The sequence below is a fragment of the Melopsittacus undulatus genome, chromosome 6 (genome assembly GCF_012275295.1).
Source record: "Melopsittacus undulatus isolate bMelUnd1 chromosome 6, bMelUnd1.mat.Z, whole genome shotgun sequence".
Classification (NCBI taxonomy): domain Eukaryota; kingdom Metazoa; phylum Chordata; class Aves; order Psittaciformes; family Psittaculidae; genus Melopsittacus; species Melopsittacus undulatus.
The window spans coordinates 6,061,052-6,077,437 of NC_047532.1; the positions used below are offsets into that span (position 1 = coordinate 6,061,052).

The 16,386-nt window shown below is 53.7% G+C and overlaps 1 pseudogene; it reads left to right on the forward strand.

Moving 5' to 3' along the window:
- The first annotated feature begins 952 nt into the window (after positions 1-952).
- LOC101868568 (Krueppel-like factor 5) overlaps positions 953-16,386 on the forward strand; it is a 16,128-nt pseudogene continuing 694 nt past the window's right edge.

Here is a 16,386-nt window from a genome sequence, read left to right on the forward strand (position 1 = left end):
CTGACACAGAGCAGTTTCTTGGAAAGGAGAACACTTGGGGTTGGATGTGTCTGGAGGAGAAATAGCTTCTTATTTATTCATCTGTTTCAGTGTGATGATACAGATCCTCAAACTGTGATGATTTCACCCAAAAAGGTGTTTTTATTCCCTTGTTGCTCTGGCTTTTTACATTCCTTTTTACTTCCTTTCATAAAAAGAAACCCAAACACAGTCCTCAGTTTCTCCATAGGGGCCAAGCTGGAAAACATTCATATCTGAACCTGGTAAACTTCTTTGTTGTTGGGTTTTGGTTGTTCCCCAACAAGGTTCATCCCTTTTCGCCCTTTGCTTTTCATATATTTCATTTTGATTTAATTTAATATCTATTTCATTTTGATCTTCCCCTTTTCTCCCAGAGGTGTGAGCAAACGGGAATCTCCTTGTCCCTAAACCACAGTTTTCATGTGAAATTCACCCATTCATTAGAAAAAAAGCCATTTTCTCACGAAAAAACCCCAAATCCACTGGTTTTAAGACCTAACCCAACCCCTCATTTCCACACTGGGGCTGGATACAGGTGACGGTTTCATTGAGCTCGGTTGCTCTGTCCCCATCCCAGCCGCGGTCCATGGCAGCACCGCATCCCTCGTGCCGGTGCTCATGCCGGCACTGCCCGTGCCCCGTGCATGGCACACGGGGGCTGAGGCCGAAGCTCCGACTCCTCCCGGCTCCTTTTATCCCCGGTGGCTACGGAGGTGCCGTCGGCGGGATCCTGATTGGCTCCTCCGGCTTCCCCACTGCTTCCAGGTTGGCGTTCCTCCTCCTGCTGCAGGTAAACCCTTCCCGAGACCCAGCTCCTCGGGATCAGCCCCTCGCTCCTGCTGCCTCGTCCCTTTTCCCCTCCCCTTCCTTTCATCTTTCCCCCCTTTCTTCACTACCCCCCCCCGGACCGGACCGGTTTTCCCGGGGGCAGGAATGAGCAGCGGGCTGGTGCTGCGCACCCCGCTCCCCGAGGACACCTCTGTCTTCACGGCCCTCAAGCCTGTCACCATGTCCGGGGAACCTGGGGAAGACGCTCCCGTCTTTGAGGACATCAAACCCCCTTCCCGGCCCCTGGAAAACCCGCCCGAGCTGGCGCAGGTAAGGGGAGGCCGGCGCCTCCTGCTCGGTTACACTCCTTGTGCCTCTCCGAGAGGTGAGCGTGGATCTGGACCCAGTTCTGCTTTGTTTTCCCACTCTTTGCTACGACACTTCCATTGCTTTGTACCTTCACGCTTCCCCCTGGGCCGGATTCCCTCTTGGGTGTGTTGGATTTCATTATCATGGGGTTTTTTCCTCCTGCTTCCTTCCATACACCCTGGGTTTTGCTCCCTCCCATAGCTGGATTCAGTCCCTTTTCCCCAGGTGAAGGGGTACTGAGGGGCTCTGCCCCACTGCCGGCTCGCTGGGAAGGACCTGAGCAATGGGATCGCTGTGTGTGAGAGCAGGGAAAACAGCAGCTTGGTTCCTATTTTATTGTGTTATGTCTTGTTTTTCCACTGCCGCGAAGGGGAAGGAATGTTCCTTGAAATTCCCAATGGCGTCCCCCCTGTATGCGCCGGAGATAAAGACGTGGATAAGCAGCTTTGGGTTGTTGTTACACCCCTCTTGTACACCCATCCCTGTTCTGCCCCATGGCAGAAGCACGTCCAAGCCCTGCTGCCCATCCCAGCCAAGGGGATGAGGCTCCTCGCTGGTGTTTTAGGTGATGGACCCCTCATCCCACCATGAAGAGCCCCCAGCCTCTCTTCCTGGTGGGAAAGGGGTGATCCAGGCCTGCCCACACCCTGCTCCCGGCAACTGGGCGAGCTGGGGCACGGTGGGTAATGATTAACCTGCGCCCCACGTCCCCAGCGCCATCTTGATCCGGCAGGAGGGCGTCTCCGGCCCCACAGGGACCCCCTCATCCTGGCTGGTATCCCTCTGGGAACCCCCCGAGGGCATCCCCATGGTGGGTGGATACGGTTGGGCACGGAGCAGGGGTTGGGGCTGTGTATCCATTGCCTGCTTCCCATCCAGGCAGCGCTGATGCCCCGAGGGGTGGTTGTGGGGTTCTCTTGGGTGAGATGAAGGCATTGTCTCCATTGCTGTGTTTCCATATGATACCCTAGTGATCCAGCGTCCACAGTGGATGTGGGGTCAATATGGGGGGCAGAGAGCCAGGTACCCCACTGCTCCTTCCCCTGCCGTGGTCCTGGCTTGGAGCCTCTCCCCACAGCCTCGGGGCTCCTGTCCCTCTGCACCAGGCTCCAGTGGGTTACCTGGAACCGGAGGGTTGGTTATGGCCCTTCAGCAAGGGGGGGTTATCGCTGGGGCTGTCCCTGTTTAGTCAAGGGGAGGGTGAGGTTTGCTTTTGTATCCCTAATGCCGGCTGGGATTAGTGGTGGGATTAGGCAATGGGGCTGGTGCTTCCCCCACACCTCGGCCATGGCCATGGGGGGAGGACAGGCAGCCCTGCACCACCTCCTGTCCTCCCTATGGGGGACGTGGGGATGCAGAGCCCACCCCTGGCTGGAAACCCTTCATCCCATGACACCATCCTTGATGCCCTTTGAAGGGAAGGGGGTTTCTCACCCCAGTTTGGTCCCTGGGGCAATGCCACCCCATCATGGTCTGCTTGGGGTGGGATAGCTGAGCTTGGGGGTGGCTGATCCTTTGCTGTCAATCCATCCCATATCCCTTTATGGACAATGGGGCCCATGGGATGGATGCTGGGAAGCTGCAGGGCTGGAGCTCACCCCTGCTTCATAGGAGCACCCGCTCAGCCCCCATCCACCACACTGGGACCTCCCCAAACCCAGGCAGGGGGAAGCGTCCTGGGTGGCACAACCAGAGCTGATGTGAACCAGATGTGGGGCTGGACCCACATCACCTGGGGAGGAGTCTTCCACGTGTTGGCCCCTTCTAACAAGTGCCAGAGGCTGTGGTGGCTGTAAAGGAGATGCTGCCATAGCCAGAGGGTGGAAAAGCCGCACGTCTGGGAAGCCCTTTGCTCCGGGAGGTGTTTATCAGAGCAGCTTGACAAGAGCTATGGAAAGGCTGTGACCTGTCAGGGCTCTGCACTGGCTGTTGCCAAGGGGCATTCCCACTGCTCCAGCTCCTGAGCTCCGGCAAGGAAAGTAGCAGACTCTTTATCCCACTGGTTGCAAAGTGCCCCCTCAAACAAGGGGGGAGGTGGGAGCTGTTTGCTGCTGAATTGGGTCTGAGGCAGGTGGAAGTAGATCCTGTGTGAAGTTTAAGGTCAGTTGTTCCCTTTTCTGTGCTTTTCCTGCCCCAAAATAGAGAGAAAATCCAAAACAAACAGAAAGGGAAAAGAGGAGAGAAAGGAGAGAAAAGCCTTTTCCTTTCTCATTTGGCCACAGACAGAAGTTTCCCCTTTAAACCTCAGGAGGCTGATGCTGGAGGGAAGGTAAAATACAACGAGTGAACCCAAAGCAAGGGATGTGCTTCAAGGAGGAGGAGATGCTCACTGTATGTGGCTGTCAGGTCAACCCTGATGGGCACTGGGGCTGGGGGGGCACCAGGACTCATCTGCTGCTTCCACATTCCCAGTGTCCTGGGGCTGGAATCATCCAGTGTGGATGTGTCAGGCAGGTGACTGTGTCCTCGGAGCTGGGCTTGACCTCATGGTAGATAATGTACCCCACTGCTGGGTCCTGTAGGCCACCCCATCCCTCCTGAGCATCCTGGGGGCACCTGAGGCTCTAAGTGTGGTCCCCAGCAGTGTGATCCCGATCCCTGTGAGAGCCGTCCCTGGGCAGAGCTGTGCTGATGGTGAGAACAGACGAGGTTTCCATGACCCTGGAGCTGTTCCTAGAAGGAGCATTGACAGCATGGTCGGGAAGGAGATGTCACTTCCCCTGCCCAGAGGTGTGCAGGGTGGGAGCTGGCTCCTAATGGGCTTCCCTGGAGGTGGAAGGGATAACCTGGATCACCCATGGAAGCTCCTGGTGCGTGTGGCTGGGGGTAACCCCGGGCCAGGCTGTCCCTGCTTCCCTTGGATGGGTTAAGCTGCTGCAAGGTGGGAAGCAGCAGCAAACATCACCCCTTGAGTGCCCTGAGCCCAGCTCCCACCCCACAGGCAGTTTCTCACTCCTGTGCTTGGCAGTGGCTCCCTTTGCCTGCCCCAGGGCTAGGGAGAGAGGTGCTTCCATAGGGAGAAAACAGCATCTGGGAGGTGCTGGATGGGATTCGATGCTCTCAGGATGGTGCTGTGCCCTTTTCCTGATGCTCACACCACGAGCCACATTACTCAGACCCTTTCAATGTGTGGATGGATGTAGGTGCCCTGGTGTTCCATCCCAGCAGGGATTTTGCTCCTGGCGTCACAGGAGAAGATGGGACAAGCACTTTTGGGTGTGCTCCAGCCCTCTGAGCTGTGTCAATCCTGCTCTGTCCCTGCATCCTGTGGGTCTGACCCCTGTGGCCACATCCATGTCATAACTGTGGCTGTGCCAGTGGCTCTCTCTTGGACCAGGGATGGGTTTTCCTGCTCCCATGTGGTCCAGCACCCAGTTAGAACCAGGGTGATGGGTCTTGCTCATACAGATGTTGTTTGCATCTGGGCCAGGAAGGGCTCCTGCTCCGCTGTGTTCATTACTAGAGATGTAGAAGTGATTCATTCCCAGGAGTTGCATGCAAGGAATGAACCCAGCTTTCCTGCTGCCATGTATGGGGCCACCACCAACAGGAGCTCAGCGGGGCAGTGCCTGTTTCCAAGGTTGTGCCCATGGAGCAGGATGGGCTTTGAGCTCACACTGATGCAGTGGGAAGCCTGATGGAGCTTTGGGTGCAGGCTTCACACTGCCACGTGTCCATGTAATGTGCTGTTGTGGGAATGTGAAGCTGTGGTCTTTTACCCCTCTCGGATAACCGGGATGTTTTCCATCTGGGATCCTCCTGGCTTTGCAGAAGGGTTCAAAGCATCCATGTGTTCTGCACAAGTGTGCAAAATGCTGTGCAAGAATCCCTTCTGAAGCGTGCCAGAGGCAGAGCAGTGATGTGGAGATGTTGGGTTAAAGGAGGAATGGGCTCACTCGATCCCTGTTGGCACAAGCCAGGGTGGTGGGAAGGCAGCTGGTGTGGCCATTGGCTGAGGGATATTGGGGAGGAGGGATCCTTCCAGACTGTTTTGCCTTGGGATCAGCTGAGGATAACACTTCCCTGTGGATTTGCAAGTCTGATGTGCTTTGTGCCTGGCAGGTGCCTGCAGGGCCATGGGAATGAAGCTGGAGTCCCCATAGAGGATGAATGATGCTCTCTGCAGCCCTGTGTCAGGGCCATGCACACCAGATCCTACTGTGTCTACCAGGGAGCTTGGGCAAAACCGGTGCAACCGGTGAGCCAAAGACCAGGAACTTCAGGGGATCTCAGCCTTGGTGTTTGTTGTTTTATGTGACTTAATCCCCCAGCCCAGACTTCCTGGTGTGTGTCCCTGCACACACGAACACTGCTGGAAGCAGACGAGGTGTGGGGTGAAACAGCCGAACTTTGAGCTCAATGGAGCACAATGGCTTTGTCCGGGTGGGACAAAGGCTGATTGTTGAGCTTGGCTCCACAAGGCAGGAGAGAGAAAAAGGAAGGGATTTCAGGTGTGTTGCTCCTCGTCTCCCTGCACAGCCCTTGCTCAAGCCTGTTCTCCACTTGCTGACACAGAGAGCTGCAAGCCAGGCAGCAAAGCACATTGTGGAGTGGTTTGTTGCTTGGTTTTCTCACCCTGAGCACTCAAAGGGCAGGTATTTGAGGGAGGAAACAAACAGGGGACTCCGACTCCTTAATAAACGCAACGGATTTCCCTTTGTCACCCTTCCTGACCGGTGTGTGGGAAGCAAACAGTCACCTGCTATCACTCGCCAAGGTCTGGGGTAATGCATTTCTGGCCGGTGCATCATCAACGGTGAATTTTCCCCTCTCAAACCTGTTTGGTCAGCTCCCTGCACTGTTTTGTTCCCCTTCCCTGGTCCACTGAGTTCTTTTATCTAACCCATCCACTGCAAATAACCAGCTTACAACCGTCTTGTGAGCTGAGCCCCTTGATTAGAATATTTGCTTTGCTCGTGCTCCATTGGTGAGTTCCATGAGTCACAGGGTGCAGTTGGTGCTCGGGGATTGGAGCGCTGCTGTTTACAATTCAGATGTTCTCAGAACTTGAGCTAGCATGAAAACCCTCCAAGAAAGCCCCATGGGCTGTTTACCACATCAAAGAGGTTCAGCCCCTTTCAAGCTGGGATTGAAACTCAAACAAAGAATCTTTCATGATGCTCAGAAACGCGCAGAGAATCCTTTGAAAATTAGGATTTCTTAATGTCTTTTTAATGGGATGGGGACCTTCCCGTTTCCACCGAGGGCCTGGATGTGCGAGTGTGAAAATGTGTTTCATGACCTTGCTCTTTGTAGTATTCCCAGTACAAGCAGGAGAAAAGAGTGGCAAGAAGTTGGTCCTGATATAGCTGGTCCGAAAACACAGGGATTTACAGGAAGAAAGAGTATTTATTATCTGTTATCACTATTCCATCTGAAGCAACTTGTGTCGTGAATCCAAACCCATGCTGAGAGGGCAGATATGTGGGTACCTCCTCACCACCCACTCCAGCCCATCACTTTAATGCTGTTTCCCTGTACATTATCATGCTGCTGATCCTCAAGTCCTGGGGAGCTGAGCCAGGGGTGGCTGAATATAGTCAATGAAAACCCTTCTTGCTGTGAATAGGTCTGATGGTGTTCTCTGAGGTGTGGGAATGACCCAGGTTTGTTCAATTGAATGGGCAAAGGGGAAGATCTCCCCTTGCCTACTCATCGTTCTGCTGTTGTAGAACATGGCATTTCATTCTGAGCAGATCCTGGTATTTGGTGCTGTTGTGGTTCTGTGTTTTGGGAGAGCTCAAACCCATCAGTTTGGCTGTTTGACATCACCTCTGGGACACAAAACCCTCATGTTTCCCTGGGCCTGGTGAACCTGGGGCTTCTCCAGGGCTTGGTGCCTTCTCCATGGGACCTGTCAGTGGCCTGTTACCTGCCTTAATCGCTCTCTCTTAATTACCAGCAATTGGCAATTCACGTCCCTACAGGGAATATGTGGAAAGAGAGGGTTGAAGCTGGAGGGAATGGATCCTGTGGAAACCCTTTGAGGCTAACAAAGGACCTGCTCCAATGTCCCCCTTGGTCCCTGACTCTTGGCCTTGCACTGTGCTGGGTGCTGTGCAAGCTAGGAAGCAAGAAGCTGCCCCAAAGACCTACTTCAAGCACGGTGTTTTCACCTGCCTTGGGGTTGTTTTGTTTCACTGAGTGGCTTGGCAGGGCACCTGAGGGCCACAAGGAGGTTGGGTTGTGCTGTCCGCACGTGAAACTTGACCTTGCTTTCCCCATGCCTGGGGTTTCGGGTCTGCCGTGGGTGTTGTACAGGGAAGAACAAGCTTTGGGGCTGTTTTATCACGTGCTGAGTGCCAGGAGGACTTCACAAGCCCCAGCAAGCAGCAGATGACTCACTCTGCCTTTGTCAGACCCTGCCCTGGGAATGTGCTGCTTTTCTTCTCATCATCAGCTTTAAGATGGTTCAAGTGAGGTGGAATGAATCCCACCCAAACCCCGCTGGGGAAGCTCCCTCTGAGCATTAACAGCCTCCTCCATGTAGATAAGACTCTTAGTGACATGATTTAGTGGTGGTAATGGTGAGACTTGTGAGACCTCACTTAGAGTACTGTGTGCAGTTCTGGTGTCCTCAACATAAGAAGGACATGGAACTGTTGGAACAAGTCCAGAGGAGGCCACGAGGATGATTAGGGGACTGGAGCACCTCCCATATGAAGACAGGCTGAGAAAGTTGGGGCTGTTCAGCCTGGAGAAGAGAAGGCTGCTTGGAGACTTCATAGCAGCTTCCAGTATCTGAAGGGGGCCTACAGGGATGCTGGTGAGGGACTATTCATTAGGGACTGTAGTGATAGGACAAGTGGTAACGGGTTGAAACTTAAACAGCAGAGGTTTAGAGTGGATATAAGGAAGAAATTCTTTACTGTGAGGGTGCTGAGGCACTGGAATGGGTTGCCCAGGGAGGTTGTGAATGCTCCATCCCTGGTAGTGTTCAAGGCCAGGTTGGATGAAGCCTTGGGTGATATGGTTTAGTGTGAGGTGTCCCTGCCCATGGCAGGGGGTTGGAACTGGATGATCTTAAGGTCCTTTCCAACCCTAACTATTCTATGAGTCTATGACTTGATGGTCTTAAAGGTCTTTTCAGCCTACTTGATTCTATGTTCATATAATTCTATGTTAACCTACTTGGTTCAGGACATGCAGCACAAATGAGTGACCAGAGGGGAGCTGGAAGGCTCAAGGACAAACCCAGTGTTCTATGGCCATGCAATAGCTTGAAACAAGTGGATGAATTTGTCCAGGTCATCCTGGGGAATGGGGACGTCTGAGAGCCTCCATCTTCCCACATTCAGCAGAGGAGCAACCAAGGAGAAATGGAGCTGCAGGTTAATGGTACCTTTTGGGAAGGTTTCTGCTTGCTCTCTTAAAGCCCCCTGGAGTCTGGTTGCTCCAGACTGCTCCTCTTGCAGGCACTTGACCTTGGAGTCGGATGAGTGTGTTTCTTTGGCCTTTGGGATTGCTGACTGCAGTGGCATGACTTCAGTGATAATAACAGGGGTAGATTGCCTCTGAGTGAGCCTTTATCAGTGGCTGGAGGGAAGGAATAGCAAACAGAGTCAGCAAGTCTGCTGGGATTGAGCCTGAGGCTCAGCCAGAGGCCAGCACCTCCCCACTGCCTCCATCTGCCTTGGCCTCAAGGAAACTCCCGGCTCCCAAGAGGTGACAGTTACCTTGGGTAGCTCAAACACAAGGGCACAGAGGACTGGGATAACCCTCCAGAGCCATCCATGAGCTCCTGGCACAAACCTGGAGAAGGGCTGCATCTCTGTCCTGCTCCTGGAGCTGCTCTTGTGGGTTGGAAAGTGTGACAGCTTCAAGATGGAAAGATGGGATGGATCATGTCTATCAGCCCCTATGGGCTCCAGAGAGACCTTGCATAGAGACTTGCCCGCTTTCCAGGTGTCCAAAGCCTGTGGAGATGCCTCTTGCCCCACTCCTTGTGATGCTGACACAGATGAATGCTTTGAGGGGAGCTCTTCTTGGAGCTGCTCCTTCCTTTGAGATAGAGCAAGCAGAAGAGTCCATCATGTGCCTTCTGCAGCCCAGCACCCACCTCCATCAGCGCAGCCTGGTTGTGCTGCCTGCAATGGAGCTTTGTTATGCACAGCAGCAGAACCTTTGGCTCTGTGTGTACTGGAAAGGAAGAGTCCTGGGGGGTTTCTTTGCTAATCCCGTTTAGCAGAGAGTTCCAGAAGACTTGAGGAACAAACATAAAATAACGTCGATCGAGGTCAGTATCAAACCCAAATGATCACAGAAACAAATATTTACTCAGGTCAATATTTAACCAGGAGACAATAAATGCTGATATTGAACCAAATCTGGCTCTAAATACAGTCTATTTATAATGTGTGCCTTTAAAGGGGTACTGCCAGGTACTTGCCAGGGGTTTTTGATTGATGATTGTCCTCCCCATTGTTTGCTGATTCCATGGAGTTTCATGCAGGTGCATGTATGAGAAAGAGGTTGTGCTGTGTAATTCCAGGACCTGAGCAACAGGCACAACCATTGTCCCACGTGTGCCTGTGCTTGGGAAGGGCCCTCACCCTATGGAGGGGTCCCCCTTGCACATGGAGTGGGTGCCCTGGTGTCTCCCATCCCTTGAACCCCTTGAACATCACAGGTTGTGCTGACCCTCAGGGGTGAGCTGGTGTTTTAATTCCAGTGCCTAAAGGGGCTACAGGAATCCTGGAGAGGGGCTTGGGACAAGGGCCTGTACGGACAGGACAAGGGGAATGGCTTGAACCTGCCCGAGGGGAGACTGAGCTGAGCTCTTAGGCAGAAGCTCTTCCCTGTGAGGGTGCTGAGGCGCTGGCACAGGGTGCCCAGAGAAGCTGTGGCTGCCCCATCCCTGCAGTGTTCAAGGCCAGGTTGGATGGAGCTTGGAGCAGCTGCTGCAGTGGAAGGTGTCCCTGTCCATGGCAGGGGTTGGAGCTGGAGGAGCTTTAAGCTTCCTTCCAACCCAAACCACTCCATGGTGATTCTATGATCTTGCACCCCTCTCCCAAAGCTCTTTGCAGCTCCGTGGCTGGTGCTGGCTGTGATACAAGTGAGCCCCATCCTGGTTCGAAGCACAGCAGGATGAGGGGCTGCATCCAGCCAGGCTGGAAGCTGCCAAGTCTTCCCAGAGCCCTTTCCCCCTCCTTCCCCCCCCCAAACCCAGCCTCTCCCTTTGCCAACTCCCCTTGCTCATTGCCTGTTTCGCAAACATCGATTTCCCTTCTTGTTCTGTGCTGCTGCCCGTGCGGTGACAACGTCTGATGTTTCTATGGCCGTTTGTTATTCATCAACTCCAGATTAGAAACCGTTTCATCACGGGAGAGACGTGTCCCACCCCCTGCCTTGACAGCCTCAGAGCCTAATGCTCCTCTAACGATGCTCGTGGGTGACTGCTGCCAAAGCAGCACGGTTGGCTTGAGCGCTGCTTTTCTTCTGTATCCTCACAAGAAATGTTTGTCTTGGACTCTGTGTGTGTTGATCCATGTCCTGGTAACACCTCGTCCTGCCTTGGTCTGAGCAGGGGATAGAGGGCTCCAATCCTGTGGCATCCAGGAAAGCTGGCAGATGGTAGAGGAGGAGGATTCATCTTTGTGCCTACGAGACACAGGAGAATCCACTCTGGAGGAGCTGGGGCTTCACTGCTGGCTTCCTTCATGGAGCCACTGGGTTTCACTGGTGTCACAGTGTGGGTGCTCCAAGCAACAGCTCTTCCAGAGGCTGCTGGGCTCATCTTGCCCTCCAGGGAATCTCAGTCCCAGGTTTGGATGTGCCAATGCTGAGTGTGACACGGTCCTGCTGGCCCAGTGGCACAAACTGGTGTGTGGTGGCCTTGTCTGGAGTGGACAAAGTGCTTGTTCTAACCCCTTCCCTTTCCATGCTTGGTTTCCTTTTGGCTTCCCTTTCTCTGGTGAGTTGGAAAGGCCCTTGCCCATGGTCAGACATGGACTATGACTTGAGGGAGAATATCACAGAGTTGAGTGCCTTCATTATACAAAATTGCTGTGTCTTAACAGCTTTCCCTTCCTGGCCAAACGAAGATTCCCCTTGGGACGCCTCTAAACTCACAGAGGTTGTGCTGATTGCTCTGCTGTCTATTTTTCCTTTGCTCCACTTTTGCCTGAGCTACTGACCTATGTCTCCTATGGCTTTGCTGCTGTAGCCCTTGTTGGTGCAGTTGGTTGAGTCTGGGCCAGGCCCACCTCCAAAGCAAGTATCTTATCCTACCCCATGGTGATTGCAGTGGGTGGCATTGATAGTGACTATAGGGGAGACAGCTGAAAGGCCTCATAGCAATCCAGCTAGAAGCCATGGTGGGTATCATGCAGTATTGAAGGTGGACTGATCTCCCTTGTCCTATGTGCTAAGCTCAGCTCTTCTCAGAAAGGCAAGGAAATGGTTAATTCCCAGCCTGTGGCTGCAGACAGGGAGAAAGGGATGGGCTGATCCTGCCTGGTCACTGCTGTCTCATAGGAGCCCACAACAGTGTCCTCAGTTGCCCTCTCCAGAGCTGCTAGGACCTGCCTGGGGCTGGCTGAGGAGCCTATGGAGACCCAGTGTCCATGGGACTTCCTCCTGCTGGGCCCCACTCTACCCTCGATTGCTTCCTTTGTATTTGTTCTGCTTTCCATGCATGCAGATGGCTGCAGAGAGGAGGTTTTGCTGGTTTCCTGGTGTGGTTGACCCCAAAATGAGGGATCCAGCATCTGGACCCACTGTCTGGCTCAAGCATTACTTGCACAGGAGCTTGTCTGAAGCTTGCAGGTGCTTCTGAAGCTGTTTCTTCCAGCTGATGGGGGTGATGTGACACAGCTTTCACAACCCTTCCAGCCCTAACCTGCAGATTTCATGTTGAAGCATCTCCTCATGCTTCTGGGCATGAAGACCACATGGAGACCTGCAGCTCGCAGCATCCTCAGCCTGTTTGGTATCCGTCTTCTCAAGGCCATGTAGCTCCGTGGTTGGCCTCACAGTGAACATGCTCCATTTAGATGCAACTTCCAGCATATGAGCACCCCAAAAATGGGAAAACGGAGCCCACTGGGTTGGTTTTCCTGGTGTTCTGTGGGAGAGAAGGAAGCCTGGGCTCGTTTCTAGCCCCTGCTGATCTGGCACATCCAGCTCTGCTCCCACCTATGGGCATGAGGAAACCAGACGAGGAACATCCCTGCTCCTGGTTGCTGGGGGGTGGTGAGGCCTCAATGGCCAGGGGTGGCTGGGGGAGGCCTATGGAGGGTGGCTGGGACCCCAGGGGAGGCCACCCCACTAACCCAGCCCTGTCTGCCCCACAGCTGCACCCCCTGCGGATGGAACAGCGGATGCCGCCGCTCATTCTTGAGGTGAAGCCCTTTCCTCTTTCCTCCCTCTGCATCCCTCTGCCCTGCCGGTGACAGGTACCTACAGCCACAGGAGACCTAGCTGGGATGTCCCCACAACCACCCACAGCATCCAGGGATCCTCCGCTCCCCGCTTCCAGCCAGGTGCCTTCCTCCTGCTCCTGGTGTCTCCATCTTCAAGGCCAGGTTGGATGGAGCTTGGAGCAGCTGCTCCAGTGGAAGGTGTCCCTGCCCCATGGCAGGGGATTGGAACTGGATGAGCTTTAAGGTCCCTTCCAACCCAAACCATTTGATGGTTCAATGGTGTGTGCAAGCCACCACTTTGACCGTCTCCTTGTGTGTCTCCATTAACTGGATCCCCACTGAGTGAATGGAGCTGTGAGTGAATGCCAGACAGAGACACTTGCACTGAGGACACTTGAGCTGGATTAAGTCAGCACTTAGTCATCCCCATGTGCGGGCTCTGGGATGAGGGTTGGTTTTGGATAGAACATGGGCTGGGAGCTGCTTAGGGACATGGCTTGGTTCTAGGTGTCAGCACCCAGCATGAGCAGTGCCAGTGTGCACCAGGGTTTCTAAGGCATCTTTGGAACACAAACAAGCAAAGTGCCTCTTTCTCCTGCTTGGAAGTACACTGGGGCCCTTGGGGCAGTGTGGGACCCATGGCATAACCCCGGTGTGGGATCCATGGGTTCTGGCATGCAGCTGCAGACAGGGTATCCCTCTGACTACCCCTCCTGTCCAGTGCAAGCCCATTGCTTCTGCTCTGCTGACCAGCTGCCCCTCAGCACCCCCTTTCCTTTCTGCTCAGGATCAAGTGGATCTATCAGGCTTTAATGGAATGACAGGAAGAAGCCTTTGCAGGTAGGGGCTGACTGTGAGAGAAAGGAGGTCAGGAGACACTAAACAGGGGGACTATGGCTGAGGATGCAGGTTTTGGGTCTGGAATTAGGCCCTCTGTGCCTTTCTATATCAATATACCTGCCCACTCACCTGCTGTGTATGGGCCCACTGGAGCTGTGTAGGTGGAGACCTTCCCTTGGGAACTGAAGGTGAGAAAGTTAAATGCCAGAGATAAGGGAAGTGTGGAAGTAAAAGGCATCAACTCCTCCTGCCCCCACTGCTGCCGAGTGGGTCACTTCATTGCTGAGGTATGAACGGCATCTGGAGCCTCTGGTGCTGCCTAGAGCAAGCTGACACCCCAGGCGAACACTCCTATGCCAATGTGGGTGCACGGGGCAGGAGCACAGAGATCCAAAGCTTTGGTGGTGTTCTCCTTGGTCAGGAGCCCAGCTGGACACTGCAGGGGGGAGCAGGGAGGAGATCACAGAGTCGCAGCCTGGTTTGGGTTGAAGGGACCTCAAAGCTCACCCAGTTCCAACCCCTGCCACAGGCACAGACACCTTTCATTAGAGCAGGTTGCTCCAAGACCCATTCAACCTGGCCTTGAACACTGCCATTTACCACCTGTGCCAGCCCCGTGTAAGTTTAAACCCATTACCCCTTGTCCTATCACTACAGTCCCTAATGAAGAGTCCCTCCCCAGCATCCCTATAGCCCCCCTTCAGATACTGGAAGCTGCTATGAGGTCTCCACGCAGCCTTCTCTTCTCCAGGCTGAACAGCCCCAACTTTCTCAGCCTGTCTCCATACAGGAGGTGCTCCAGTCCCTGATCATCCTCAGGGGTTTGGACCACTCTGCTGGACTGGGTTGAGTTCCTGATTCTCCTTCCTGCCTCCCATTGATGCCTTGACTTTGGGGTGTGCTGAGCCAGGGTTTCCTCACCGGAGCATGGCTGTAGGATACTGCACTGCCTCGAGCAGAGGTGGGGATGTGACACCAAGTGAGCCTGTAGAGCCAGCACATCGCTTCCTTTAACAAGGGCAGGGACCGTTCAGCTTCAATGAGGACTGTCAGGGTTTACACACGGTGTGTACACACACCAGTGCAGCCAGCACAGAGCAGAAACCACAGTCCCAGGGCTCAGTTCAGTGCAACACTGAGACTTCCAGGTTCAGCAGCTCTGAGCTTCCACCCGTGATGGAGAGGGTGTATCTGTGGCACGTCCCTGTGTCTGGGTGGGAGCCAGCTCACCCATGTGTTGCCTGTATGACCTGCAGAGGTGCAAAGGCTCTTTGAATTAGCTGGAAGCACAGGTGATAGGTTTCACTGGAGCTCTCTTGGGTCCCATCCAGCTTTGTTAAGAGCAATAGCATTGCAGCGGGGATGACTTCGGCCCGTTGCACTCCAGTGACATAGTTCAAGGCTGTAAAACCCTCGGCTCAAGCGTGCAGGGTGTGGGGCGAGATCAGCACCAGCTCTGCCAGGGAAACCCGGTGGTTCTGCCAGCTCCTCTACATATGAATGAGTGTACAAGCGCTTTGCCATGAGCTTGACACATGGATAACCACATAATTAAAGGCTGTAGCTTCATAGAAGAGCATTAACGTTGGTATCTTTAACCACAAAGAGGAGAACTTGAGTCATCAAATGCCAGGGGATGAATTTCCTAACGGATTGCTCCATCAGGTTGCTGAGTTATCGGGCCTGGATCCAGTGGGATGCTGCATCAGACGTGAACCAGGAGGGGAAGCAACCTGGCAGGCAGTGATTGAGCTGCAGGTCCTGTTAGCTTGGAGGGGCTGGGCTTGTACAAACAGCTCTACAAGACTAGAACTAAACCAAAGGTTAGGTGAGGGCTGAGTCACTTTACCAAGACAAGACAGGAATAGTATGTCTGGTGGTTTCCATTTTAGGCTTGCAGTCTACTGAATTAGTGGCAACCTCACTTAGATTTCTAGGTGCTATTGCCCAAATTATCCCCAATTAATTAAAGATATTGACCTATAATATTCTCAGTTAATTAAAGATAGTGGAATTAAAGTCCTAGAATGAAACGCAATACATCTCAGCCTGTGGAGTTTAAAGGAGACCAGATTCAGCACCTCTAAGGTGGGCTGCAGATCCAACATGCCCAAAGCATGAGGCTGACCGGAGCAGTTTCTGATTCCATCCCACTTTTAGTGCTAAATTCTCTTGTTTATGTGATCAAAGCTTTGTACCTAAAGCTTGTGTCTCCTCTGTCAGGCTCATGACTGCATCCTCTGCCTAGCGTTGCCTTTGTTATCAGTGCTGGTGGGTAGCAGGGAAGTGGGTCAGAGGACAGTGATTCACTCCTGGGGAGTCTGACTGAGCCAGAGACAAGCTAAATCACTGCAGCCTCTGTCTCCTTGCTGCTCTTTCCATTTCCTCCTACCTTAAGTACCTGTTGAACATTGGACTCCCACCAGCAGTGTGCCAAGGTCCCAAATCCCTTCTCTCTGTTCCTTTGCCATAGGCACGGTCCGAAATGGACAAGTACCTTTCAAATGAGGTGCCCCCCATCTCAATGCTGCCAGACAAGAAGTACCGCAGGGAGAGCGCCTCGGTGGTTGGACGAGTTTCTTCTCCACAGAGAAGCCATCCTCCACCCCCATACAGTTGTGAACATCAACGTCATCCTGCCCGACACAACACACCTGCGCACGGGACTGTACCGGCCACCCAAACCCATGGCTCCCTTCCCACAGATCAAAACTGAGCCCGGCACCAGCTTCGCCCAGCCCTGCTCCTCTGCCTCCACGCAGACCCTGCCTGACTTCACCAGTGTCTTCAGCATGCCCCAGTCGGTGGCTGTGAACAACATCTTCATCAAGCAGGAGCTGCCCTCCGAGATCCCTTTGCCCACCAACCCACAGCAGCCACAGCTTTACCAGATGCCTCTTGGCAATGGAAGTGCTGACATTACCTCTCTGACATCCTCCTCCAACACCACCACAGCCATCAACAGCCTCAGCGGTGTCACCATGTCCACAGGTAGCACCATGTCAGAATGTCCACAGACCTGTCC